Source organism: Lathyrus oleraceus, chromosome 5 (genome assembly GCF_024323335.1).
Source record: "Lathyrus oleraceus cultivar Zhongwan6 chromosome 5, CAAS_Psat_ZW6_1.0, whole genome shotgun sequence".
NCBI classification, from domain to species: Eukaryota; Viridiplantae; Streptophyta; class Magnoliopsida; order Fabales; family Fabaceae; genus Lathyrus; species Lathyrus oleraceus.
In genome coordinates this window covers 578,545,637-578,573,133 of record NC_066583.1, presented here as the reverse complement: position 1 = coordinate 578,573,133, position 27,497 = coordinate 578,545,637, and the positions used below count along the sequence as shown (strand labels likewise).

The 27,497-nt window shown below is 41.1% G+C and overlaps 1 non-coding gene across 1 annotated transcript; it reads left to right on the top strand.

Moving 5' to 3' along the window:
• The first annotated feature begins 24,475 nt into the window (after positions 1-24,475).
• Positions 24,476-24,582, top strand: LOC127088445 (small nucleolar RNA R71). Its single transcript, XR_007790280.1, has one exon. It is a non-coding gene; the product is annotated as a small nucleolar RNA R71 (small nucleolar RNA).
• Positions 24,583-27,497: the final 2,915 nt, after the last annotated feature.

The following is a 27,497-nucleotide window of genomic DNA, read 5'->3' as shown; positions in this document are numbered from 1 at the left end:
TATACTAGACTACCATTCAGAAATGTACCTGTCCAAAGGTAGCATCTGAGTAGATGAAGGTCTAACTTGGTCGTACATTAAACCATATCTGAGCAGAGTGAGCCGTCCATTAGGCTGAATCTGCTTAAAAGGGAGTAGTCGTATACTAGACTACCATTCAGAAATGTACCTGTCCTAAGGTAGCATCTGAGTAACAGAATGAGTCGTCCGTTAGGCTGAATCTGCTTAAAAGGGAGTAGTCGTATACTAGACTACCATTCAGAAATGTACCTGTCCTAAGGTAGCATCTGAGTAGATGAAGGTCTAACTTGGTCGTACATTAAACCATATCTGAGTTGTTGAAGATCAGAATGGATCGTATGCTAGATCGTATCTGAGTTGTTGAAGATCAGAATGGATCGTATGCTAGATCGTATCTGAGTTGTTGAAGATCAGAATGAATCATACGTTAGATCGTATCTGAGCTGTTGAAGATCAGAATGAATCATACGTTAGATCGTATCTGAGCTGAAGGTCCAAATGGGTCGTACGTTAGACCGTATTGGAGTTGCAGAATGAGCCGTACGTTAGGCTGTATCTGAAGAAGAAAGTAGTCGTACGCTAGACTACACCCCGGAATATACCGTACGCTAGGCAGCATCTGAGGATTTGAAGGTCCAAATGGGTCGTACGTTAGACCGTATTGGAGTTGTTGAAAGTCAGAATGGATCGTACGTTAGATCGTATCTGAGCTGAAGATCCAAGTGGGTCGTACGTTAGACCGTGTTGGAGTTGCAGAATGAGCCGTACGTTAGGCTGTATCTGAAGAAGAAAGTAGTCGTACGCTAGACTACACCCCGGAATGTACCGTACGTTAGGCAGTATCTGAGGATTTGAGTATCCAAATGGGTCGTCCGTTAGACCGTATTGGAGTTGTTGATAGTCAGAATGGATCGTACGTTAGACCGTATCTGAGCTGAAAGAGTCATATGTTGGGCCGAATCAGAATGAACCGTACGTTAGGCTGTATCTGATGATATTTGTTGTATTTGGAGTGAATATCTGGGGTGGGCTTAGAGATGCCACCATTGGGAGGATGTCAGAACGTTCGTCAGATGGATTATATCTGAGAGCTGTATTCGAATCTTGAATGTGATCAGGAGGATAATTAGCCTGAAAAATAAAGTTAGTTTCATGCAATGTCATGATGCATGAGATGTTTTATGCTTTCGAAAATAACTGCGAACGATGTATGCATGCATATGCTGTGAAATGATGTGATGAGTGAATTAGGCGTCTGGAATAAATGCGAGCATTGTATGCATGTATATGTTACGAAATGACGTAATGTATATGATGCGGTATGTGATGTGAAATGATGTAATGAATGCACTATGCGTCTGAAACGTTCCTCCAGGGAACTCTACTGGGGAGATAAACCTCAGTCTGCTGGTCGGAGACATTGGTATTGATGACCCTGTCTCGGCTGGGGGATACTTGATTTCTGTCTGACGATGAAAACACTCAACAGAGCCTGGCTGGGGATGGAAGAGATGACCTGTCGGTATGGTGGTGCCGACCTCTTCTGGGGAATAATTGGCGTTGCCGGGGAATCGAATTAGCAACGGATTCATTGGAAAGCATGGTTAGACCTTCTCCTTGGTCCCGAAGTCTTGTAGTAATCACTATTTCTATTTTAAGCATGCATCTTTGTAAACATTGATCATATTCAAATGCATAAATCAATTCAAATTAAATCAATGGACGTTTACGCAAACAAAACAGAGGAAGTAAAACAAAAGCATCTTTTTGGAAATAAAATTGGATTGATTTTGAAAGAGGGCCTATAAACAGGCAATTTGTGTACAAGGAGACAGAAATCCTAGTAAGAGGAAATTGTCAAGAAAACAAAGAGAAAGCTATGCAGAAAAAGTCCTATTGATTTTAATTCCGCTACTGTCATCATGTCTTCAAGCATCTCATCTCCTGCTGTCGGATAGAGGTAATTGGCTTGTTCAGTCCCTTGAACTTGGTTGACGCTGACAGCGAACGGGATGTAGTCATATGCTTTAATCCCTAACTTTTGCCTGGACCGCCTTTTCAGGTTTTCAGTCCACCGGGATACCCTTTTTTGCCCAAGCCGCCTTTTCAGGTTTTCGACTTGCCGGGTGTACATTTTTTTTTTATGTTTATCCCTAATTTTTGCCTAGGTACGTCGACCTAGCGGGTCTCTTTCATGCGTAGTATTTTTTAACTATGTCCGCGTTCACAGGATGCGGGAAGTCTTCGCCATCCATTGTAGCAAGTATCATGGCTCCACCGGAGAATACCTTCTTAACCACAAATGGCCCTTCGTATGTGGGAGTCCACTTGCCTCTGGGATCCCCTTGTGGTAGAATGATATGCTTGATCACCAAGTCGCCAATTTGATACACCTGTCTCTTGACTCTTTTGTTAAATGCTTGGGTCATGCGCTTCTGATATATCTGTCCATGACAAACAACCGCAAGTCTCTTCTCATCAAGCAAGTTTATCTGATCGAGTCGAGTCTGAATCCATTCATCTTCATCTAAGCCCGCCTCTTTCATGATTCTTAGAGAGGGAATCTGGACTTCCACTGGTAAAACGGCTTCCATTCCGTAGACTAAAGAGAAAGGAGTTGCTCCTGTCGAAGTGCGTACTGAAGTGCGATAACCATGGAGAGCAAACGGTAACATCTCATGCCAGTCTTTGCACGTTACTGTCATCTTTTGTATGATCTTCTTGATGTTCTTATTAGCAGCCTCTACAGCGCCATTCATCTTTGGCCGGTACGGGGAAGAGTTATGGTGTTTAATTTTGAACTGCGTGCAGAGTTCAGTAATCATCTTGTTGTTCAAATTAGTACCATTGTCAGTGATAATTCTTTCAGGGATGCCATACCGACAAATGAGATTATTCCTGATGAATCGTGCCACCACATTCTTGGTGACAGAAGCAAATGAGGCGGCTTCTACCCACTTCGTAAAGTAATCAATAGCGACGAGAATGAAGCGATGTCCATTAGAAGCCGTGGGTTTAATCTCTCCAATCATATCGATGCCCCACATTGCAAAGGGCCAAGGAGCTGTCAACACGTTCAATGGAGCAGGAGGCAGATGCACTTTGTCCGCATAGATCTGACACTTGTGGCAAGTTCTGGAGTGATGGTGGCAATCAGCTTCCATGGTAGACCAATAATACCCTGATCTCAGAATCTTCTTGGCCATTGTATGTCCATTAGAATGAGTCCCAAAAATACCGTTATGCATGTCTTCCATAATCCTTTCTGCTTCCCTTCTATCCACACAGCGAAGCAGAGTCGAATCATGATTACGCTTGTATAATACTCCATTACTCAGAAAGAATTTAGCGGAGAACTTCCTCAAGAATTTTCTGTCATTGATGGATGCCCCTTCAGGGTATTCCTGAGCTTCTAAATATCTTTTTACGTCGTGGAACCAAGGTTTCCCCTGTACCCTTTCAGTGTGAAGTTCATAACAGTGTGCTGGTTCATCTAATCGTTCAATAGTGATTCTGGGAGCTTCACCGTCCCATCTGATTCTGAACATAGATGACATGGTAGCCAACGCGTCTGCCAACTAATTCTCCTCTCGTGGAATATGTTCAAATGTAATCTCTTCAAAGTATGGGAGTAATGTCATCACCCGCTCTCGATAAGGGATGAGATTCGGATGTTTAGTGTCCCATTCTCCTTTGATCTGACTGATTACCAAGGCCGAATCTCCGTACACACTCAAAAACTTGATTCGCCAATCTATGGCAGCCTTGAGTCCCAAAATACATGCTTCATACTCAGCCATATTATTGGTACAATGAAAACATAGCCTAGCAGTGAAAGGTGTATGGTAACCTCCAGGAGAAATGATTACAACACCAACACCATGGCCCAATGCATTGGAAGATCCATCAAAAACCATAGTCCATCGGGATCCCAGTTCGGATCCTTCATCCAGTTTAGGTTTTTCGTAATCAGTAACAAGCATGACATCCTCATCTGGGAACTCAAAATTCATAGATTGATAATCGTCCACCGCTTGATGAGCCAAATGATCAGCGAGCACGCTTCCTTTGATTGCTTTCTGGGTAGTATACTGGATGTCGTACTCCGTTAAGATCATCTGCCATCTCGCTATTCTTCCGGAGAGGGCAGGCTTCTCGAACATGTATTTGATGGGATCCATCCTAGAAATCAACAAAGTGGTATGATTCAACATATACTGTCTTAGTCGGCGAGCAGCCCAGGCCAAAGCACAGCAAGTTCTCTCGAGCAGTGAGTATCTTGTTTCACAGTCGGTGAACTTTTTGCTCAGGTAGTATATGGCATGCTCTTTTCGACCAGACTCGTCATGTTGCCCCAACACGCACCCCATTGAACTTTCTAACACGGTCAAATACATGATTAGAGGTCTTCCTTCAACTGGTGGTATCAGAATTGGAGGTTCCTGGAGATATTTCTTGATTTTGTCAAAAGCCTCTTGACATTCGTCATTCCACATCATCTCTTGATTCTTCCTCAGTAATTTGAAGATGGGTCTGCAGGTATCGGTCAAATGGGAGATAAATCGGGCAATGTAGTTCAAGCGTCCCAAGAAACCTCTGACTTCTTTATCTGTACGGGGAACTGGCATTTCTTGAATAGCTCTCACTTTAGCCGGGTCAACCTCAATTCCTTTACCACTGACAATAAAGCCCAAGAGTTTACCGGATCTTACCCCAAAGGTGCATTTGTTCGGATTCAATCTCAACTTGTACTTCTTCAACCTCTCGAACAGTTTGTATAAATGATCGAGATGTTCTTTTTCAGTATGAGATCTGGCTATCATGTCATCCACGTATACTTCTATTTCATGATGAATCATATCATGGAACAAAACCACCATAGCACGCTGGTACGTTGCCCCGGCGTTCTTTAAACCGAATGGCATTACTTTGTAACAGAAAGTGCCCTATTGCGTCACAAACGTAGTTTTTTCCATGTCCTCAGGTGCCATCTTAATCTGATTATAACCCGAGAATCCATCCATGAAGGAGAATATTTTGTGTTGAGCGGTGTTATCTACCAGAACATCGATGTGCGGTAGTGGAAAGTCGTCTTTGGGACTTGCTTTATTCAGGTCTCGGTAATCTACGCACATTCGCACCTTACCATCTTTCTTCGGCACTGGTACCACATTAGCAACCCATTGAGGATAAGAAGTAACGGCTAGAAAACCGGCATTGAATTGTTTCATAACCTCGGCTTTGATTTTCTCAGACATTTCAGGACGCATGCGGCGAACCTTTTGCTTGACGGGACGACAGTCTTCCTTCATGGGCAGACGATGCACTACTATGTCAGTATCCAATCCTGGCATGTCTTCATAAGACCAAGCGAAAACCTCTACATAGTCATGTAACATCCGAATCAATCTTTCCTTGACACTGTTTTCCAATCCTGCTCCTATTCTGACTTCTTTTCTGTCCACTTCAGTACCTAGATTTACGACTTCGAGTGACTCTTCATGCGGCTGTATAGTCCTTTCCTCTTGCAGTAACAGTCTGGCAAGCTCGCCAGGTACTTCACAATCTTCCTCACCTCCATCTTCGGCTTGGTAGATCGGATTTTCAAAGTCATAATGAACAGTAGCGGAATTATTATCCATATGATCCAGGGTGGATACGGATCTGCAATTCGTTACGTGAGTGTGTGTAAGAAAGCATAGCTTGTTTGAAAGACGACAGGAAAGATAAAGAGCGCAACATTTGAATGCAACAAAGTCCATTGATTTATTGAATATGAATATGCTTATGAAATGACAAAGCCCTTAACAAATTAGCTATTGTGCCCCGGGCATAGACACAATGCTTTAAGAAGTTCAATTGAAAAAATTAAAAATTTGCAATACTAAATGGACAATAACAATTACTCCTGACTAAAGGAGATCGGGATAGTGTCTTCAGCCTTCCAATTATTGAGTCCGTCACCAATTGTTGGGAAGATCCAGCTATCCAGGTCGCAATCACTGTCAGCATCTTCTACAGTATTGATTTGATCTTTGACCATCTTTTCAGAGCTAAATCCCAGACCAGATTTATCAGACTTGTAGGGTATGTTGATCAGTTGACCCCAGCCAGTACAGCCACCATCTTTAACCACAGCTTGAGCATCCTTCAGGGAAATCATGGCAGGAGGAGCTCGAATAACCTCGGGCACAAGGGGAGTTGGCTTAAGGACAGGATTGGGCGGAGGAACCACTTCAAATGACTGAGACGGAGTCTCGAAGAATTCACCATCCATCTCAACATATCGGAAGGTATGCACACTACTGACGATATACTCCTCTTCCCCACACACAGTGACAATCTTACCCTCTATTGGATATCTCAGCTTTTGATGGAGAGACGAAGCTACAGCACCTGCCCCATGAATCCAAGGGCGTCCCAGCAAGCAGGAATAGGCGGGGCGAATGTTCATTACGTGGAAGGTAGTGTTGAAGACTTGAGGTCCTATCTTGATAGGGAGAACAACTTCACCGTGGACAACGCTCTTTGCCCCATCGTAAGCACGCACCACAATATCACTAGGTTTCAATTCAATGCCTTTACAGTCAAGTTTATCGAGCACGGCTTTCGGTAGCACATTCAAAGAAGAGCCATTATCGATCAACACATGAGACAGGGTGATTCCCTTACACTCAATAGAAATATGCAGGGCTTTATTGTGATTCTTCCCTGCTGGTGTCAGGTCAGCATTGGAAAAACCTAGGCCATCGTCAACAGTCAGGTTAGCAACATAGTTTTCGAACTGATCGACGGATGTTTCCTGAGGTACATGAGCAGTCTTCAAGAATTTTATCAAGGCATTGGCGTGAGGTTCAGAAGATAACAACAAGGACAACATCGAGATCTTAGACGGGGTATGCCCCAACTGTTCTACCACATCAAAATCACTCTTGCGGATGATTTTCAGCACTTCTTCCATTTCTCGTTTGGCAACGTCTTCAGTAGTAGCTTCGATCGGTACCTCTGACTGAGAAGGGTTGACTGGTTCCTTTCCTCGATTTTCGGGAACTGGAGGTGAGATTTCTGGAGAGAAGATCCTTCCGCTTCGAGTAACTTTACTAGTCCCAATAATGTCATTAGAATTAGCAGAATTACCAACTTGCTTCACGCCATGGATATAAACATCACCTCCATAGTTCCACGGAATGGCTTTGCTTGAAGAATACGGTACTGGACCAGGGGCAGTGATGATTAGGGGGGCTACTTTGGGCTCAGCAATAATCCTCACAGGTACTCTGGGAGCAGTAATCTTCACTGGAACTTTGGACCTTGCAATCACAGATACTTCTTCAATAGGGTTTTCCGCCTTAGAAACCCTTTCAAAGAGAATTGTGCGATCGTCCATCAGCCGTTGAATACCATTATTCAATTTCAAACAGTCTTCGGGCCAGAGTATGCAGAGATTGCAATCTTCAGTACAACCTGGAAATAAACCAGCTTGCAATAAATTCCTCTTTATGATCGGGAGAGGAGATGTTAAGTCCGCTACAGTAGTGATGAGAGAATCGTCATCGAGAGCATTAACAGCCTTGTCATGATTAGGCATAGGAGCAGTGATGACATTAGGAGTCTCCGGAGGCTCGAATTCAATTTCTCCAGCGTCGATCATATCCTGAATTTTGTTTTTCAACAACCAACAGTCGTTTGTATCATGCCCGGGACTATCGGAGTGATATGCACACCTGGCATTGGGATTATAACGAGGCGAAGCAGTGTTGACATTTGCAGGAGGACCTCTGAGAGTGATTAAGTTTACCTTTAGCATACTTTGCAGTGCTTGTGCTAAAGTCATATTGAGCTTGGTAAACTGCCTTCTTGGTCTGTCTTGTCTTTGCTGGAAGTTTTGAGCTGGCGGGGCTGCGATCGTCACTGCTCCAACGGCGTGGTCACCATTTTTCTTCCTATGATTCTTTTGACCATACACAGCATTCGATTCATTCTTCCCATGGTAGGACTTTTTACTGCTTGTAGAAGTAGCTGCCTGTAACTTCCCACTTCGAATGCCGCTCTCCACCCGTTCACCTGTCAGTATAAGTTCAGTGAAACCTGATGAAGAACTCCCCAGTAGGTGGCTGTAGAATGGGCCAGTCAGGGTACCCATGAACAGGTCTACTAATTCTCGGTCAGTCATAGGGGGTTTGACCCTGCCGGCCAAATCTCTCCATTTCTGGGCATACTCTTTGAAGCTTTCTTTAGATCCCATAGCCATATTCTGCAACTGTAACCGAGTAGGCGCTAGTTCAGAATTATACTGGTACTGCTTATAAAAGCTGTTGCTAAATCAGTCCAGGTGCGGATGTCAGAACTTTCGAGCTGATAATACCATTCCAACTGAGTGCCAGACAGACTTTCTTGGAAGAAGTGGATCCACAGCTTCCTATCAGTGGTATGCGGCTGAATCTTTCTCACATAAGCCCTTAGATGCATCTGAGGACAGGACGCACCATCGTACTTAGTGAAAGTGGGGATTTTGAATTTGCGAGGAATGGTCACGTCGGAGACCAGACCCAAACTTTCGAAATCCAGACCAGGTGCCTTCTGACCCTCCATGGCTAGCATGCGTTCTTCCAGCAATTTGTACTTATCATCTCTTGGAGAGTACTGTTCATTTTCATACTCCTCATCGTCATCCTCAGGGTTGGAGAAATCAGCATTCTCTTCCTCTGAATCATTCTCCACCCCCTCTTCTGGGCCATTCGGGATTCCAAATTTGATTCCCGTAGCCTGTCCTTTACGCCTTCTTCCCGGGTTAATGAAGCTCACAGCTTTCTTGTCTTTCTTCTTTTCGACCAAAAGAGCCTTCAGTTCCTCCTGCCCCTTGGATAAGCTTAGCATCATCTCCTTGAATTGAGCATTCTGAGTCTGGAGATCTTTGACAGTTTGTTCGAGATCCATTTTTCTATGTAAGAGGCAAACCGTGAGAATATGGTCCTTTAGAATACCTGTTATGCGATGTTATGTTATGCGATGCAATGCATGAAATGTTTTCAAGGACTTTTGGAATTTAACTTTGCGTAAATCACCAACAAGAGAGAAATGTTTATTGCTAATTTTTTGATCAATGTTCATTACAAAAGGAATAATAGTAAAATACAATGAAAGCTCAAATCTCCCAGGGGCGACTTCTTTTTGGGCGAAGATATGCATTGAGTCTTCGTTCCTCATTAAGCTGACTGGTGAGCTCTAATACTTTCTTCCTTTCTGCATTGAACTGAGTTTCGAAAGTATCCCTCTCCTCTCTCAACTGGGTCCAGGATCTTTTCAATTCCTCAACGTCAGTAGGCATATCTGGATAAGGAATGATCTGGGAAGTACCTCCTTCGACCTCTGATTCAACAATCAATGGTCCGACTGCAAGATATGGCATGACAAGTTCACGAGCTCTGGCGCGTACCCATCTGAGATAAGGCTCCATAGGAATAAAAAATTTCTGTCCTAAAGTGCTTCTTTTCACCATGCCCCAAGCCCGTACAAACCTTTGACGGAGACCTTGAGAGTCATTGTCATAGTCAAACACTGTACCTTGAATAATCATTTCATGTGGACCATCTCTTCGAGCATGCCCAAACTGACGTAGGACTAAGGCAGGATTATAAGTAATACCTCCTCTTATCCCCATGAGTGGTACATTAGGGAATTCTCCACAACGGTCGATGATGATAACATCTTCTCTGAGGTTAGAACACCACCGGATGTCTGAATGGGAGAGTGCTATTATCCTTTGAGACCATTTCAGATTTTGATCATTCTTCAAGATTGATTGAGGAAGGTGCGAAATAAACCACCTAGACAACAAAGGTACGCAGCACATGAGAGTCCCTTGTCCCTTCATAGTACGAGTGTGAAGGGAATGCAAGACATCTCCCAGCAAGGTAGGCACAGGGTTATGAGTGAGAAATATCTTAATAGCATTCACGTCTATGAACTGGTCTGGGTTAGGGAATAACACCAAACCATAGATTAGCAATGCTAGAACGTCTTCAAAAGCATGGACATTCATAACTTTTAGGAATTCTCGGGCCCTACTTATCAGAAATTTGGCAAGTAAACCTTTCATTCCACTCCTTGTTACCCAATTAGTTTCAATGTCAGACTTTGTCATGTGTAAAGCTGCGGCAACTTCTTCAGCCTTCGGAATCTTTTCCAGACCACTGAAAGGTATTTGATCAAGGATAGGTATCCCAAGCAGCTTGGAAAACTCTTCTAAGGTGGGTACCAACTGATAATCTGGGAAAGTGAAGCAGTGATGTTTAGGATCGAAGAACTGGAATAAGACCCTCATCATATCTTCTTTGAAACCAGTGGTAACCAAATTGAGGAGAGATCCATGTCTTTTGTTGAACTGAGCGTGATCGGGAAGTTCTGACACCAAATCCTTGAGCTGAGGAGAGATCGTTACAAGATTAATCCGGATAGTCTTCCTGGAAGCCATAACCTGTGCGACAGAGCAAAGCTAAATCCCTAAGTCCTTGAAACGGTTAGTATAATGCCATGATGTTATGATGTTATGATGTTATTATGTTATGATGTTATGTAAACAAACACAAGCAAGTCACACAACAATCACTCCTAAGTTTTAAGGCTTGCATGAGTTCCATAGGTAAGTACCCTCCCTACTAAAGTTTGGTCGGTTCAACCTGTCCTAGAATAGTAACCGGGTTCTAGAAGGATCTCAGATCATCGACCTTTCTTTAAGTCCACTTCAGTGCAACACCAAGTGGTTGACCAAAGCTTCCCTAAAGTCCAATCTCAAAGAGTGTAGCATCGAGTATCAACCAGCCCCAGTCGGAACCGAAGTTAGTTATCTCACTACTTTCTAATGGCTAGGATGAGTCAATTAGGGTTCTAAAGGTCTGGTTAATGCTTTGATGACACCACGCGAATGCCAAATTTTTCCTCAAATGAACATGAGGAACATCAGGACATCCAAAGTGTCACATTAACCGTAGCCATCATTTTAACCATTCCAGTATACGCCGGATAGTCGCGATGATCTATTGCTACTTACCTAAGGTACACTAGATCCGGGTGTAGGTTCTTTCACTCAACAATTCCCTTAAAAGAAGGAACAATTAGGAAAACATAGATGATTTTTTTAAGATGGACCTCTCTTTGTCGTCCCCAGCAGAGTCGCCAGTTCTGTCATACGGTGAACTGGACTTTTTTGTGTTTTTAATCGCAATGTCGCGGTTAGCAAGAGTCGCCACCGACTTTTCTTTTATCCCATAAGGACAGGTGGAAAAGAACAGGAAAGACCTTAATTTAGATTCTTAGGTTCGGGAGGTACGTTTATACAAAGGGAAGGTGTTAGCACCCTTTGTATCCATGGTTATCCATGGGCTCTTAATTGCTCAATCATTTATGTTTTCCTAGTTTGAAAAAAAGGTGGTTGAGAAATGTGTAGGAAATGTTTGGGAAAGGAGAATTTAACTTTGTAATGATTCTTGCATGAATGTATACAAAGTGGTTATCTCATTTAGATTTGAAAGTTATTTAGAAAAATATAACTCAGCAGTGATCCTAGTACGGATGTATGCTAAGTGGTGATTTTCCGAAAGGGATGTTTGAAATGTGTAAGGTGGGAAAAATATTTTAGGTTATGAATGAGCAATTAAGGGTTATACCTGTCTGAGGTCTTTACCGTCATTTCCTATCCTTATGAGGGTAAAACCGTCCTTACTATTGAGAAGTAAGTAGTTTTATCCTTGGGATGTAGAAGGGTCATCGTAGGGTCATCGATAGGTCATTGAAAGCAACAGTTATAAGGATACCTTAGCATTCGAAGGGACTATCATCATTTGGCCATAGGCTACACCGGAGGGTCATCGAGGGACAAAATCGTATTTTCGAAGGCAACATCCGAGGGACCAAGATTTTTTTTATGATGATTTAACCGAAGGGTCTTTGCTAAGGATATCCCCATATTCGCTGGACATGACCGTATTACGTAATCGGGGGGTAACAAAGAGAGGTCCGATACCATCTATTTAAAGTCCATATTTTAACGTTCATTAGGTAATTATGATGAATCTCCACATTAAAATCAACACATTAAAATCAATACATTAAAAATTAATACATTAAAATTAATTAGGCAATCAATATGAATCTTCACATTAAAGTGAAGTAATTTAGAATCCATCTCCACGAAGGTCTCCCACACGTAAAGTGGAGTACTTAGCCGGCCGCTTCATTGAGGATATGGAAGCCTTTACACCATTCAACACACGGGTTAGAGCATTGAGATAAAATATGATTTGACAATTGCACCATAAAATAGACATAACAGTTATGAGTTCAGGCCAAGTGATGCAAAAATCGCAATTAAATAAACATAAGATAGAACAGCAAAGAGACAAAGCAGCCACTGCCCCGTTCGCCTCTGCTTCGCCTAGCGAAGGCTCAGCGAATGCTCGTTGCAGGCTCGCTTAGCGATGAGCTAGCGAGCGGCCACGGGTTTGGAATTTTACAGCAGCATGACTTCCGAAAACCTGCACTCTTATGGCATTTGATCACAGGCATAGCATAGACAATTATAGAGGATGTTCATACTTAGATTCCCGTACGAAATCGAATTACATATCAAAACTTTAATCGGGATGCATCATGTATGTAAAGAATATCAATTGGAAACGTAAAACAGCGGTGATACGCAAACCTGTGTGCAATTGCGATATTGAAAGGGACTGATTGCTTGGAGGCCGGATTGAGTTGGGCGGCGGTAGCTTCGGCGCGGATGGGCTGCTTTCAGGTTAGCAGGGTTTTTGCACCAGGGTTTCCGTCCTTCGTCCTGGTCTCTCTGTTTCGGTGTTCGTCCGTCTCTGTGTCCTTTTTCGTGGTTGAGGAGCTGGTATTTATAGTGGTAGAGGTGACCTAATGGGCTTAAAATGAGGTCCAAAACTTCAGATTTTCGCCAGCTTCGCTAGGCGAAGGAATTGCTCGCCTAGCGAGCAAGCCATTCTGGGCTTTTTTCTGGATCTGGTGCTTCGCTGGGCGAGTGTCATGATGAAGTGTTCGCTAGGCGAAGGAATTGCTCGCCTAGCGAGCAAGCTATCTTGGGCCGTCTTTGGATTGGGCCTGTTGTGAGCTGGGCTTTCGTTCCTTTAGAGTCAGTGCCTTGCAAAACAAGTCGGAGGGTCTTGAGGAATGCTTTGTAATATCAACGGGCAAATTTTGGGGTATGACACTTTGCTTGATAGCATTTGCATTGAGGTAGACTCTCTTGTCTCCATGTAGTCTGGAAGACCTGGCTTGTTATTTAGCCAGGCACCTGTCTGAAGTCCTCCTTAAGAGGCAATGTTTGTGATTGTTTAACTTTGTCCCCAAGCAGGAAAAGACCTCATGTGAGGCAATTGGTAGACAAAAGAGATATGTAGCCTATCTCCTACTATTCTGTGAGTCACTCACCTTGCTCACACCACATGTGTTGATGCATAGTGAGTAAAAACCCAAGATCTATCGAGTCCTTAAATTGTGGAGAGAGTTCCATCTTTCTGAACTCCCACACCTTCTGATATTCAATGCTCTCCCTGACCAGGGATAAGAGCGATGAGGCACACCCCTCATATCCTTTCATCTGCTGCACCTTGGCTCTCAATGTCAAGGTTAAGAGCACCATTTACCCTATTCCAGTTGACTTTTTAAGTCTAACCCTTTGATTGAGCCTAATTGTTTGGTTATAGTGGGTGCTAAATGACTTTGTTTGATTGATTGCTTGTTGCATTTGTACATGTTTGCTTGCTTGCCTTTGTGCACTCATCATCATTGATTGCTCATTATTGCATGACCATCATTTCATATCTTTGTGATCCATGTTTGGTTTACCCATTGAGGACAACTGTAAGTCCACTCATTGGCCATTGTTCCTATGATTTGGAAGGGATAAAGTGTAAGACCATTTCACTTGGTCACTCATGTCCATTGCCTAATGCTTGTTTGTTTGTTGTATGTGAGGATGCAAGTGTAAGACCATGTTGTTGGCGTTTGTTATTCCTATGATCATCCTTTGGAGGTTGGTATAAGTCTAGATAGATTGGCATCTGACATCCAAGTTTTGTTTTACCTTAGGAGATTGGTGTAAACCCATTTATTGGTATCCGATATCCGCTTTTGATTTGTGAGATTGGAGTAAGACCATTTATTGGCTTCCGGTATCATTGTTTTGTTTTAGGAGATTGGTGTAAATCCATTTATTGGTATTCGGTATCCGCTTTTGTTTGTGAGATTGGTATAAGTCCATTGATGGCATCCGGTATCACCTTGCTTTTTATTTGCTTGCTTGTTCTGTTGCTCATTCCTAAGGACACACTTGAATCATCTTCTATATGATTTCAAGAGGTGAACCTTTCTAAGAAGTTTTACATTCCACTATCCACACCCTCTTTGTCCTAAACCTTTTCACACTTTGCTTTCAAAAACTTTGACTTGTTGTGCAAACATCTTCATGTCTTTTCAAATTAGAAACCTGGACCATAAGTCCTTGACTTTTCAAACTTCACTTTTCATAACACTTCTTTGAATCAATCTTAATCATACCTTGACCATATTTTGTGAATAATCATAATCAATTAACTTCACCCATTCAATTGTTTTGTGGCCTTGTCCACCGTTAATATGTTTTCATGCATTAGCCTTAGGTTTTAATTACCATAGTGGTTGATGTAAATCTTACCTTATCCTTAGTGAGTTGATTGTAAGTCTTCCATACTTATTATAGGGTTAACCCCTCACTAGTATGTTAAAGTCGTCCTCGCATGGTGGATTGTTGATTCGGGTTGAGTTTTCTCCCATTGGTAATGAAAAGCCTTAGTGCTTGTGTTTTAAAATGAACTCACTAATTTTTGGAAATCTTTTAGCCGAACTACGGCGTTTTGATCCTTACCTTTGATGGAAGGTACGTAGGCAACGGGTTCATCCGTTCGAACACAAAAATAACTAACTTGTACATTCTTTTCTCATCTTCCCATTCATGTTTGCACAATATGTCAAAAACAAATAAACATTTCTTATACAACAAGTGTGAAAAGGGCTCCCTAGGAGTACCTAGGACGTGATGGGTGCCTAACACCTTCCCATTGCGTAATTTACCCCTTATCCAGATTCTCTGATCTTTTCATTAGTTTTCTACGTGTAAAACTTCTTAGGTTTTTGTTCGCTTTTTAACCAGTCCTTAGGATAAATAAAAGTGCGGTGGCGACTCGATTCATTGTATACTTTGCTTATGGTTTAATCAATAAATCATATAGCGACGAATACACCGCTACACGCATCTGATAACTTTACCTTATGCAAATCAGTTTGAGTCGTGCTATTATAACCAGCCTAGTTCTTTTACTCTTATTTCACCCGTTTTCATTCTAGCGAAATCACATTAAGCCCTTTATCATTTTGCGCACATAGTGGAGTGACCGGTTAGTGATTCTGATCCCCTTTTTAACTTGAAGCTCTGGTACATAAGTCGGATAACTTCGTTTTTTCGGTCCATTGCAAATTGCGGGGGATCGGACCGTAGTCCGCCCTACCAAGTTCAGCACCAAATACCTGCTGAACCAACTCATAATGGATCTTTCGTATTATGCTTTCATATGATATGCAACCTTTAGATTAAATGATCTGGTAAGGATCACCTAACTTAGTTAGTGCATTTCCTGATATATATTTTTTTTATTTTGGGAATCATTCACTTATATTCATCGGCCCTCCACGTAGTTTGCTATTAAGATGGTGCTGACTTCTTGTATAAACTACTCGGGGTTACTATAAAGTTAAAAGTCCAGGGACTTGTATAACAGGTACCTTTCTGATCTAACATGTTGAGGTTTGTTTAGAGCGTTGGTATGGTAATAATTTTGTCTTGATTTCACTCAAGTTTGATAAAATAAGCAACCTTTATATTTACTGAGTGTGTTGAATTTTTGTTATGGCTCATGAAAATTTGAGGGAATAGATAATGGAAATTTTCTCACACTAGGGACTTAATTTAGAATAAATATATATTATAATTAATTTATTTTATTTTATTTTAAGAAAAGGGAATAACAATGAAAAGGGAAAGATAACATACTTGAAAAGGGGAGATTTAAAGAACAAGGTTTTCCCCCTCACACTTAAATGAAACATTGTCCCCAATGTTTCAGAGAAAACAAAAGAAATACAAAAAGAAAAAGAAACTAGAGTCAATGTTGCCTTCCGCCGCGTGTTCTTGGACCTGGGGATCTTTGACGTACTTCCAAATCATCAAACCTGCTGAGCAACTGAGCGAACCGCTGATCGGTTATTGCATTCCTCGCTTCCTGTTGTTGTTGCATCTGGCGCATCATCTGCATCACTTCGAGATTCTGCGCTTGCATACCATCGATAGCATCCATGATGTCGTCGTTGGTTGCTGGCCTTCTTCGTCGACGACGTCGTGAGGATGGACCAGCTGCATTATCGGAAGGGTTGAGTGGGACTGATTGTTGTGCAGGAACCTGATCACCCTGCTTCATTTCGGCAAACTCGTCTGAAGGCGGGTTTGCTTGTGTAGGCTCGGTGGCTTCGGGAGCATTCAGATCATAGATGTGGCGGTTGGGATTGGTGACATCTGTTAGGGCAATGTTGGGTAGAACAACACTTGGGACTTCCTGGTTGTTCACCATAAGGTAATACCCTCCGCCTACCCTGTTTTTGATTAGGCGGCTGGACCGACAGTAGCTTATATCCATCAATAGGGGTGGGAGAGATTGTAAATTCTGAAGTCGATCCCCAAGATTTAAGCCAAGTGCTATGGTGGTGATTAATCCACCAATTACAAAAGGTTGACGGCCTCTAGCACATAGGGTGCGGATATGATGAAATAGAAAGGAGGCAGCGTTTACCTGTGTATCTGCTGCAAAGACGCATTGGAGGAAAAATAATTCCTTGGCGTTGACTTTGCTGTTGTTCGGTCACCCAAAAATAGTGTTTTGCATGATGTGGATGAAGTACCGGATGGTTGGGTTATGTATATGTGAAGCAAGTAATACATCCCAGTTGTTGGTTTCCACACCGGAAAATTTTCTAAAGAGGTCGAAGGCGTTTATATGCCATTGGGAGTTCGGAGGTATCCTAGGGTGGACTTGACCTTCTACAGGGAATTGTAGCATGGTGCTCAATTGGTTTTGGGATAGGGAGTACTCGGTGTTGAACATGCGGAAGGTCGCGGTACCGGTTAAGTACTCGTCTTCACCGGTAGGAGTGTTGTACGAATAAGAACTTAAAAATTCTAAGGTGAGAGCGGGGTAGGTAGGTTGATTATGAGTGCAAAGAAAGGTTAAATCAGCCAGGCGGAGCATCCATTCTATACCTTGAAGTAATCCTAATTCTTGTAAACAATGTAAATCAGGGTACCTGGTGGATTGGACGCCTCGCTGTTGGAAACACTCAAACTGCTCCCTTTGAAAATTTTCATCTTCGGATCGGAAGATGATATTTCCGAAATCTTGGTTTCCCGCCATACCGATAAGTGGTTTGAAAGAGGTAATTAGGAGAGAAGGGAAATGAAATTGATTTTATAGAATGGTTTGTGGTGTATGAAGAAAGGTATGGTGGGTATTTATAGGAAAAATTTTGGGAGTTGGAAAGGGAGTGGTTGAAAAGTAAATAAATGTGGGTAAATGTGAATAAATGGGGAAGGTAAAAAGGTGGGATGGTGTAACGGTCGTGTCCTAACGGTTAGTAACGTTCACATAGCCAGACGGTGTCACGGTCGTGACAGGGATGTTACGGGCGTCACAGGCACTTGGTGTGACGACCGTAATGGATTGTGTGACGCTCGTCACACAGTCCTTCTTGTAACGTACTTTGTTTTTATCATTATATATTATTGTTATTATTTTGTTATGCATATGTTTTATTTTATTTTGCTATTGTGATACTTTTAAATTGCCTTGCATGCTATTTCATAATATATGTATATCTTTAATAAGTCATGTAGGTGGCAACAGTAGAGAGCATTATTGATAGATATTTGCATAAGTCATAATAAGGTAAAATAAATCAATAGCTTCATAAAATAATCATAATGTAACATTGGAAGATAAAAGCAAACATGCGAAAGAAAAAAACAAATACTAAAACAATTTGAAACGAAATTAATGAATAACCTAAACTAAAACTAAGTAACTAAGAAAAACAACTTCTATCCATCTGCATGATCTCTGGCTGGAGGAGCAAAGGAGTTAACACGGTTTAGCAACTCGTGGAACTGATTTGTCATACTGTTCATATATCCCAGAAATTCTTGTCCCATGTTAGCTAACTCTTCTCTGAGGGCGTCCTGTTCTGACATCAAAGCCTGAATGGTGGTGTTATAATTAGCTCCGGGCATATGATGTCTAAGATCGGGTATTGCCGATTCTTCGGTCGGGACAGGTTGAGGAGGAGGATCAATATCATAATAGCCAGATGGTGTTTGAGGGTCAGATTCAGCATAAGGGATCTGGTCGTCACAAATCTCATAGTCCTGGATGGATTCAGTAGATCTAGCAGGAGAGGGTGTTGCGTTCAGATTGTAGAGCCGGTTATTGCGGTTATGAACACTAGTCCTTGGATTAGGCAGGGTGAATAGGCAAAGAACTTGGTTGTTAATTATAAGCTCAAACTCTTCAGACCCTAGGTTTGCTATAAACATAGTGTTGAAGAGGAAGGGTATACTCATAGTCGCAATGCCACAGAAAGGGCTTAAGTCAAGCATAGGCTGACGTAATCCGATAGCATTACCAATCATGGTTATCAATCCGCCTATTTGAATTGGTGCTCGTTCATCTTGGATAAGGTGGTCAAAATTTGCCAACATAAAAGTGGCATCGTTTACTGGACGGTTCTGGGAAGCACAAAATATGATGAAGAGTTCATCACGTGAAACTGAGGTACTGTTTGACTTCTTACCAAATAAGGTGTGGGTCAGGATCTTATGGAAATAACGAAAGGTCGGATTATGTATGTTTCCAGAAAGAAACTCATGTTCCTCGGGATCGTCATTTCCGGTCAAGCTTCCCCAAAAGTGTTCAAGTTCTCTATATTCAAAAAGTTCTTCTTGGCTCACTGTGAATGTATCAAAGGAGGTAGGAAAACCTAAAAGGTTGGTAAAGTCTTGGATGTTAAATTGATACTCCATGTTGAACATTCTGAACTGAATGAAACCTCTGCTTATTCCTTTTCCATGGCTGGGTAGATAGATCAGAGAACTAAGGAATTCTAGAGTCAGTCTCCGATAATTGACGAATTGTCTACGGATAGGAGTGGTTTCCCACCCTATTTGACTCAGCAAATACAAGACACTCTCTCTTAGTCCAAGGGCAGTCATTGCCCAGTCATCAGCATACAAACTAGGTAGCATCTCTCTTTCTGCTAGTTCCTCAAACCTTTGTTTCTGAGCTTTCCCTCTGAATTTGATACCCATACGATCAATTTGTCCCATCAGGTTAGTGTTAGCTAGAGAAAGTTAAAACAAGAGTTTTAGTCAGGATTTGGCCAAATGCCGAAAGAATAGAAGAAGAAAAATTAAAATAGATTAAGAATGAATACTAAATAAAATTTTAAAAGAATAATTAAGTAAGAAATGAAAATATAAATATTTGTGGGTTGTCTCCCACTAAGCGCTTTGTTTAATGTCGCAAGCTCGACAAAAAACTATCAAATATAATCTATAAAATCTGGGGGCACTACGTCTAAGTGCAGGACTTGTGAATCTTCAATGTTCTCTGTATGATGATAATGTTTTAGACGCTGTCCGTTTACGATAAACGGTTCAATGGATTTTCCTTTAATTTCCACCACTCCACTAGGGAAAACATTGGTAATTTGAAATGGACCTGACCATCTAGATCGTAGTTCTCCCGGGAATAACTTTAGCCTAGAGTTGAATAACAGGATTGTATCGCCTTGTTTGAAGATTTTCCTTGATATGCGCTTGTCATGCCATTGTTTTGTTCTTTCTTTGTAGATTCTGGCATTCTCGTAAGCGTCTCGTCTGAGTTCTTCTAATTCGTTTATATCAAGGATTCGCTTTTCACCGGCGGCCTTATAGTTTAAATTTAGATTTTTAATAGCCCAGTAGGCCTTATGTTCCAATTCTACCGGGAGGTGGCAGGATTTTCCATAAATAAGCTTAAATGGGGTTGTCCCTATGGGGGTTTTGTAAGCAGTTCGATACGCCCATAAAGCTTCTGGTAATTTCAATGACCAGTCTTTCCTTGAGGTGGTGACTGTTTTTTCCAATATTTGTTTGATTTCTCTGTTAGACACTTCCACTTGCCCAGTGGTTTGGGGGTGGTAAGGTGTCGCTACTCTATGCCTTACGCCGTACTTGAACAGTAGTTTTTCGAGTACCTTGGATATGAAATGCGATCCCCCATCACTGACTACTATTCTCGGGACACCAAATCTTGGAAATATTATATTCTTAAAGAGTCTAGTTACTACTCGTGTGTCGTTTGTTGGAGAAGCTATAGCTTCAATCCATTTTGATACGTAGTCAACCGCTACGAGTATGTACTTGTTACCGAAAGAAGACGGAAAAGGTCCCATGAAGTCTATTTCCCACACGTCGAAAATCTCTACTTCCAAAATGCCTTTCTGTGGCATCTCGTCACGTCTAGATATGTTTCCTGTGTGTTGACATCTATCACATTTCTTGATAGCCGCATGCACATCCTTCCATATATTCGGCCAATAAAAACCGGCTTGTAGGATTTTGGAGCAGGTTTTGGATGTACTTGCATGTCCACCATAAGGAGCGGAGTGACAGTGTTGGATTATATTTTCTACCTCTTCTTCAGGTATACACCGACGGAAAATACCGTCGGGGCCTCTTTTGAAAAGTAAAGGGTCATCCCAGTAATAGTGTTTTATGTCATAGAAGAATCGTTTCTTTTGCTGGTAGGATAAAGTAGGTGGAACTATTCCGGAAGCTAAATAATTGACGAGATCAGCGTGCCATGGTGTAACACATATAGCTAAGGTGGTTTCTACCTGTTTATCAGCTTTATTTTCTTCCAAAGTAGCTATAAGTTTATCGTACGAGAAATCATCGTTGATCGATGTTGTTTCCGGTTCCAGGTTTTCAAGTCTAGAGAGGTGATCTGCTACTACGTTTTCAGTTCCTTTTTTATCTTTGATTTCCAAATCGAACTCTTGTAGCAACAGGATCCATCTTAGGAGTCTAGGTTTAGCATCCTTTTTTGTTAAGAGGTACTTGATAGCAGCGTGGTCGGTGTAAATGATTATTTTGGCTCCGACCAAGTAAGAACGAAATTTATCTAATGCAAACACTACTGCTAATAGTTCTTTCTCAGTTGTGGCGTAATTCATTTGTGCTTCATCTAGGGTTCTACTTGCGTAATATATGACGTGAAGCTTTTTATCCTTTCGTTGTCCTAAAACAGCGCCCACAGCGTAATCACTGGCATCACACATTATTTCGAATGGTTCGTTCCAATCTGGTGTTTGCATTATGGGCGCGGAGATCAATGCTTGTTTAAGCGTTTGGAATGCTTCTAAACATTTGTTGTCGAAGATGAATTCAGCATCTTTCATCAATAGTCCGGTCAAAGATTTAGTTATTTTAGAGAAGTCTTTAATGAATCGTCGGTAAAAACCGGCATGTCCTAAGAAGCTTCGTACTTCTCTCACAGTTTTCGGAGGTTGAAGGTTTTCGATTACCTCTATTTTGGCTTTGTCTACTTCAATTCCTCTATTTGAGATGATATGTCCTAAAACAATTCCTTCTTGTACCATAAAGTGACATTTTTCCCAATTAAGTACTAGGTTTACTTTTACACATCGTTCCAGAACTTTTTCTAGGTTTTCAAGACATTCTTCAAAGCTTTGCCCGCATACGGAAAAGTCATCCATAAATACTTCCATGATATTTTCGAGAAAATCGGCGAATATTGCCATCATGCACCTTTGGAAGGTTGCAGGAGCATTGCACAAGCCAAACGGCATTCGTCTATAAACGAAAGTGCCAAAAGGACACGTGAGTGTTGTCTTTTCTTGGTCATCAGGATGAATTGGTATTTGAAAGAAACCTGAGTAACCGTCTAGATAGCAGAAATGAGAATGTTTTGCTAATCGTTCTAACATCTGGTCAATGAATGGTAAAGGGAAATGATCCTTTCGGGTTGCTTTGTTTAGTTTCCTATAATCAATGCACATTCTCCATCCCGATTCGATTCGTTTGGTTATAGTTTCCCCTTTTTCATTTTTAATAACTATTATACCTCCTTTTTTCGGTACTACGTGTACAGGACTAACCCATTTGCTATCAGATATAGGATATATGATACCTGCCTCTAATAACTTGGTTACTTCCTTCTTCACTACCTCACTCAGGATAGGGTTTAGTCTCCTCTGATGTTCCCTAGAGGTTTTACAGTCTTCTTCTAGCATGATGCGATGCATACAAATAGAAGGACTTATTCCTTTAAGGTCGGTGATGTTGTATCCTAGTGCGGTTGGATATTTTCTTAAGATATGCAAGAGTTTTTTGGTTTCGAGTTTTCCTAGGTCTGCATTAACTATCACTGGTCGTTCAAGTTCTAAGTCTAGGAATTCATATCTCAGATTTTTGGGAAGTGTTTTCAGGTCTAGGGTTGGTTTCTTAAGGCATTGCGTAGGATCCGGTGTTATTGCTAAACATTGGTTGAGTTTGTCTTCTACAAGATAGTCAGACGATTTGTCCTTTTCTAACTCTGTTTCTTTTATGCATTCATCGATGATATCCATGAAGTAACATGTGTCATCTATTGCAGGTGCTTTCAAAAATTGGGAAAGAATGAACTCAATTTTCTCTTCTCCTACTTCGAAAGTGAGTCGTCCTCGTTTTACGTCTATGATCGCACCGGCAGTTGCTAAGAATGGTCTTCCCAGTATAATGGGTGTAACTTCATCTTCTCTAATGTCCATAATTATAAAATCGGTTGGGATGTAGAATTGACCTATGCGCACGGGAACGTTTTCAAGAATTCCTACGGGATATCTAACAGAACGATCTGCTAGTTGCACAGACATTTTAGTTGGTCTTAATTCTCCCATTTCAAGTTTCTTGCATATGGATAAGGGCATAACACTAATACCGGCTCCTAAATCGCATAAGGCTTTATCTATGACAAATTTCCCTATGTGACAGGGTATAGAGAAACTACCTGGATCTTTAAGTTTAGGAGGCATATTCTGGATTATAGCGCTACATTCAGCAGTGAGTGTAACAGTTTCGCTATCTTCAAGTTTCCTTTTATTAGAAAGAATTTCTTTTAAGAACTTAGCATATGAGGGCATCTGCGTAATAGCTTCTGTAAATGGAATTGTAACGTTTAACTGTTTCAGTAGGTCAACAAATTTTTTAAATTGGCCCGCATCTTTGGTTTTAATAAGCCTTTGAGGGTAAGGGATAGGTGGTTTATAAGGTGGTGGAGGTACATAAGGTTTTTTCTTTTCTATGGTTTCCTTATTACTCTCTTCCTTTTCCTTAGGTGTACTTTCTTCCTCAATTGACTTCTTAGAGTTTTGGTTTTCATTTCTTGGATCTACTGGTCCTTCCACTTCCGTTCCACTTCTTAGTATGATTGCATGAGCGTGGCTTTTCGGGTTAGGTTGGGGCTGTCCAGGAAATGCACCAGTTGGGGCAGCAGTAGGCGCTTGTTGTTGAGCTACTTGTGATATTTGTGTTTCCAGCATTTTGTTATGGGTAGCCAAAGCATCTACTTTACTTGCTAGTTGTTTGATTTGTTCACTAGTGTGTATATTCTGGTTTAAGAAATCTTTATTGGTTTGCTGTTGAGAAGCTATGAAGTTCTCCATCATTATTTCCAAGTTGGATTTCCTAGGAACATTATTGTTAGGTGTATATGGGGTCGGCTTTTGATATCCAGGAGGTATAGCTGGGGCTTGATTTGGAGCTTGTCCTGGTGCGTATAAAGCATTATTACTCTTATATGAAAAATTAGGATGATTCTTCCAGTTTGAGTTATAGGTGTGCGAGTAGGGATTTCCTTGAGCATAATTCACTTGTTCTGCTTGGATTCCTGTTAGGAGTTGACAATCTGCAGGAGTGTGACCTTGGATTCCACAGACTTCGCAATTTTGAGTTGCGGAAACCACGGTGGTTGGAGGTGATACATTCAAACTTTTAATTTTCTGGACCAGAGCATCCACTTTTGCATTAACATGATCAAGGCTACTTATCTCGTACATGCCACTTTTCGTTTGAGGTTTCTCTACCATTGCTCGGTCGCTTCCCCATTGATAATGATTTTGAGCCATGCTTTCGATAAGTTGATAAGCATCGGCATAAGGTTTATCCATAAGTGCACCACCTGCTGCGGCGTCTATTGTTAACCTTGTGTTGTACAAGAGACCATTATAGAAGGTATGAATTACTAACCAGTCCTCTAAACCATGGTGTGGACAAAGTCTCATCATGTCTTTGTATCTTTCCCATGCTTCGAAAAGAGACTCGTTATCTTTCTGTTTAAATCCATTTATCTGGGCTCTCAACATAGTTGTTTTGCTTGGAGGAAAATATCGGGCAAGGAAGACTTTCTTCAACTCGTTCCATGTGGTAACCGAGTTGGAAGGAAGAGACTGAAGCCATCTTCTAGCTTTATCTCTTAACGAGAAAGGAAAAAGGCGAAGTCGAATTGCCTCTGAAGTGACACCATTAGCTTTAACAGTATCAGCGTATTGGACAAATACGGATAAATGAAGGTTTGGATCCTCGGTAGGATTTCCAGAGAATTGATTTTGTTGTACTGCCTGCAATAGAGAAGGTTTAAGTTCGAAGTTGTTTGCTTCGATTGCGGGTGGAGCAATACTCGAATGCGGCTCATCTTGCGATGGAGCGGCGTAATCTCGAAGAGCACGAGTTGGTTCTGCCATCTCGGGTATTGGTGAAGGAAGAATATTTTTGAGGTCGGGCACTTCGATAGGAGGGAGATTGTTTGCAGCACGATATTCCCGAATTCGTCGTAAGACTCGGAGATATAGTTCGATGTCGTTGATTCGTAAGTAAAACGGCTCGCCTTGTGAGCGAGTGTGTGGCATACAAATCAACGAAAGAAAGAAAAAATGAAAATTGCCTTAGTCTCTACAGCGTAACAGAAGAGTTACGATATCGACTAAACAAAAATCCCCGGCAACGGCCCCAAAAACTTGATCGCGACTTTATGAGTCGATTGGGGTACTAACTGCAAGTGCACAGTTCAATCGCGTAGTTTTAAAAGATATCGATCCCACAGGGACTTATGAATCGATATACCGTTTTCTATGGTTACTTCGTAAAGCTAAGGCGGATGATATTTTGATTGTTTCGGGGGAAAAATTAAAACTAAAACTAGATCTAAATTAAATATCAATTAAGCAGATATCGGTATGTAGTTCGTCGTAATAAGGGAATCAAATCTTCGTTGGTTTCTTGGTTTTAAAATAAATCTTTTCGGTAGATACTATTGATTAAAAATCTTTTCTCAAACTCTCGCTCTGTTGAATAGACTATGACTTTATATTAACGTAGCTGTCACTTATTAGTTAAGTCCAAAATCACTTTTTGAAAACAATAGAATCCATAGAAACTCTTTTTAAGAAAATACTAATCGTTTAAACACCCTCGTCTCAAACTCTCGCTCTGTTGACTTAGATTATATAATTAAATTCAAATGCTTAACTCTCGTCCTCACATTTAACTTTTAAAAATACTTTTTGAAAAAGATTAGAATTTAATTAACTCTAAAAATTGCTTTCGCCCTGATTTAGAATTAATGTCCAATTTACACTGTCCAGTTAAAAACTCAAACTTTCGCTCTATTGATTTTAACTTCTTTAGTCTTTTACTCTCGTACAAAAACCTTGGTATTAAACCTGTAAATTGAGACCATAAAAAGAGTGATTTTATTTTTTAAACATAATTAAACCAACTTAGTTTTGATTCCTTCATTCCACTTACTTTACATACCGATACCTAAATAAATTAGCCAGACATGTTAAACAGATCTAAACAATCATCATGCTTAAATAAATCCATCTCAGGCAAACAATATAAATAAACAATAATGCAGGGCATATATAAATTCAAACAATAATTAAAGAACCTGAATAATTAATGGCAATCTTGAACACTCCACCACAGACCGGTTGGATTTGTTCTTGAATTCTTCAGTCGGACAGGAAAATAAAAGTGAAGGAATAAAAAAAACCTAGGGTCTAACGTAAGGTTAGATCCGGTAAAAGATACACAATAGTTTCCGGTGTAGAAACTATTGTGTGAAAAATTAATTAAGTACTGAAAGCTTGACTGAAAAAGAAAATAGAAATTGCAAAGAAAAGTAAAAACTATAAAAAATAATGCTGTAAAGTATGCTTGCACGGCTGGAATAGAAAAAAGCACGAAGAAGAGAGACGGCCGAGAGAGAGCTGCAGGGTTTGCCAAAAGCCACTATTTATATTGCTCACTTTTTGTAACGGTTTCCAAAAGCTTTCCGTGTAAAAATCCTCACGTTCCAATAGTCAAGCGTAACAATAGGCTTCAACGTGCCTCTGTTGCGCTTCTGAAGCCAAAAATATAGGAGAATGGTGTGACGTCCGTCACACCATGTGTTACGCTCGTAACACAAGTAGGCAGGGCGTGACGCTCGTCACAGGCGCATCGCCTGTGCTTTTGGGCTGGGCTTTGGCTTGGTGGAATTTGCTTCTTTTCATTTCTTTTTGCACCTCCTTTTCTTCCTTTTTCACTTGTGCTTCAAATAAACTACCTGAGATAAATAGAAAGCAAAATACCAAGTAGTATCGAATAAAATGAAATAAATTGAAGTGAATAATAATATAATTTAATTAAATCGAGTCCTAGAATGTGATATAGTTTCATGTTATCACTCAACATCCCTCATCCTCTGGTTCAAAACCCACTCATAAAGCAAGGACTCCCTCCATGGAGTTTCTAGATGAAGACGTGCTGGATGTTATTCCATTTTCTGTAATCCCAGGTGACGCCCCTGGCCCTTATTTGAAGGAAGCCATGTCAATGATGTTGTCATGACATCTGCAAGAAAGGAGCCAGCCTCTCAAGGTGGCTTGATTGCTCAATTGAAGGAAACTTGTAAGGAGCTGGAAATTGGGATTAGGGTTACCAAGGCTAGGAAAGAGGCTTTAGAGGTTCTCATTAGTAGCTTGGAGCAGGAAGAGATGGATAAGGTTGGTATAGCCAAGGAGTAAAATACCCATACCTCAAGTGAGAGGTCCAATTCTCAAGATCAATCTAGTGGCAATTCTGAATTTGAAGGTGAAGAAAATGCTACTTCCTCAGACTAAGTTTGTAAAGGTCCCCCTGTTATGAAGACTGTGCTGTTCTGGATGCTGTTATGGATGTTTTGGAAGCTTGGATGTTTTGTTGTTTTTCTGTTTGAATGTTTGTAATTCTTGGC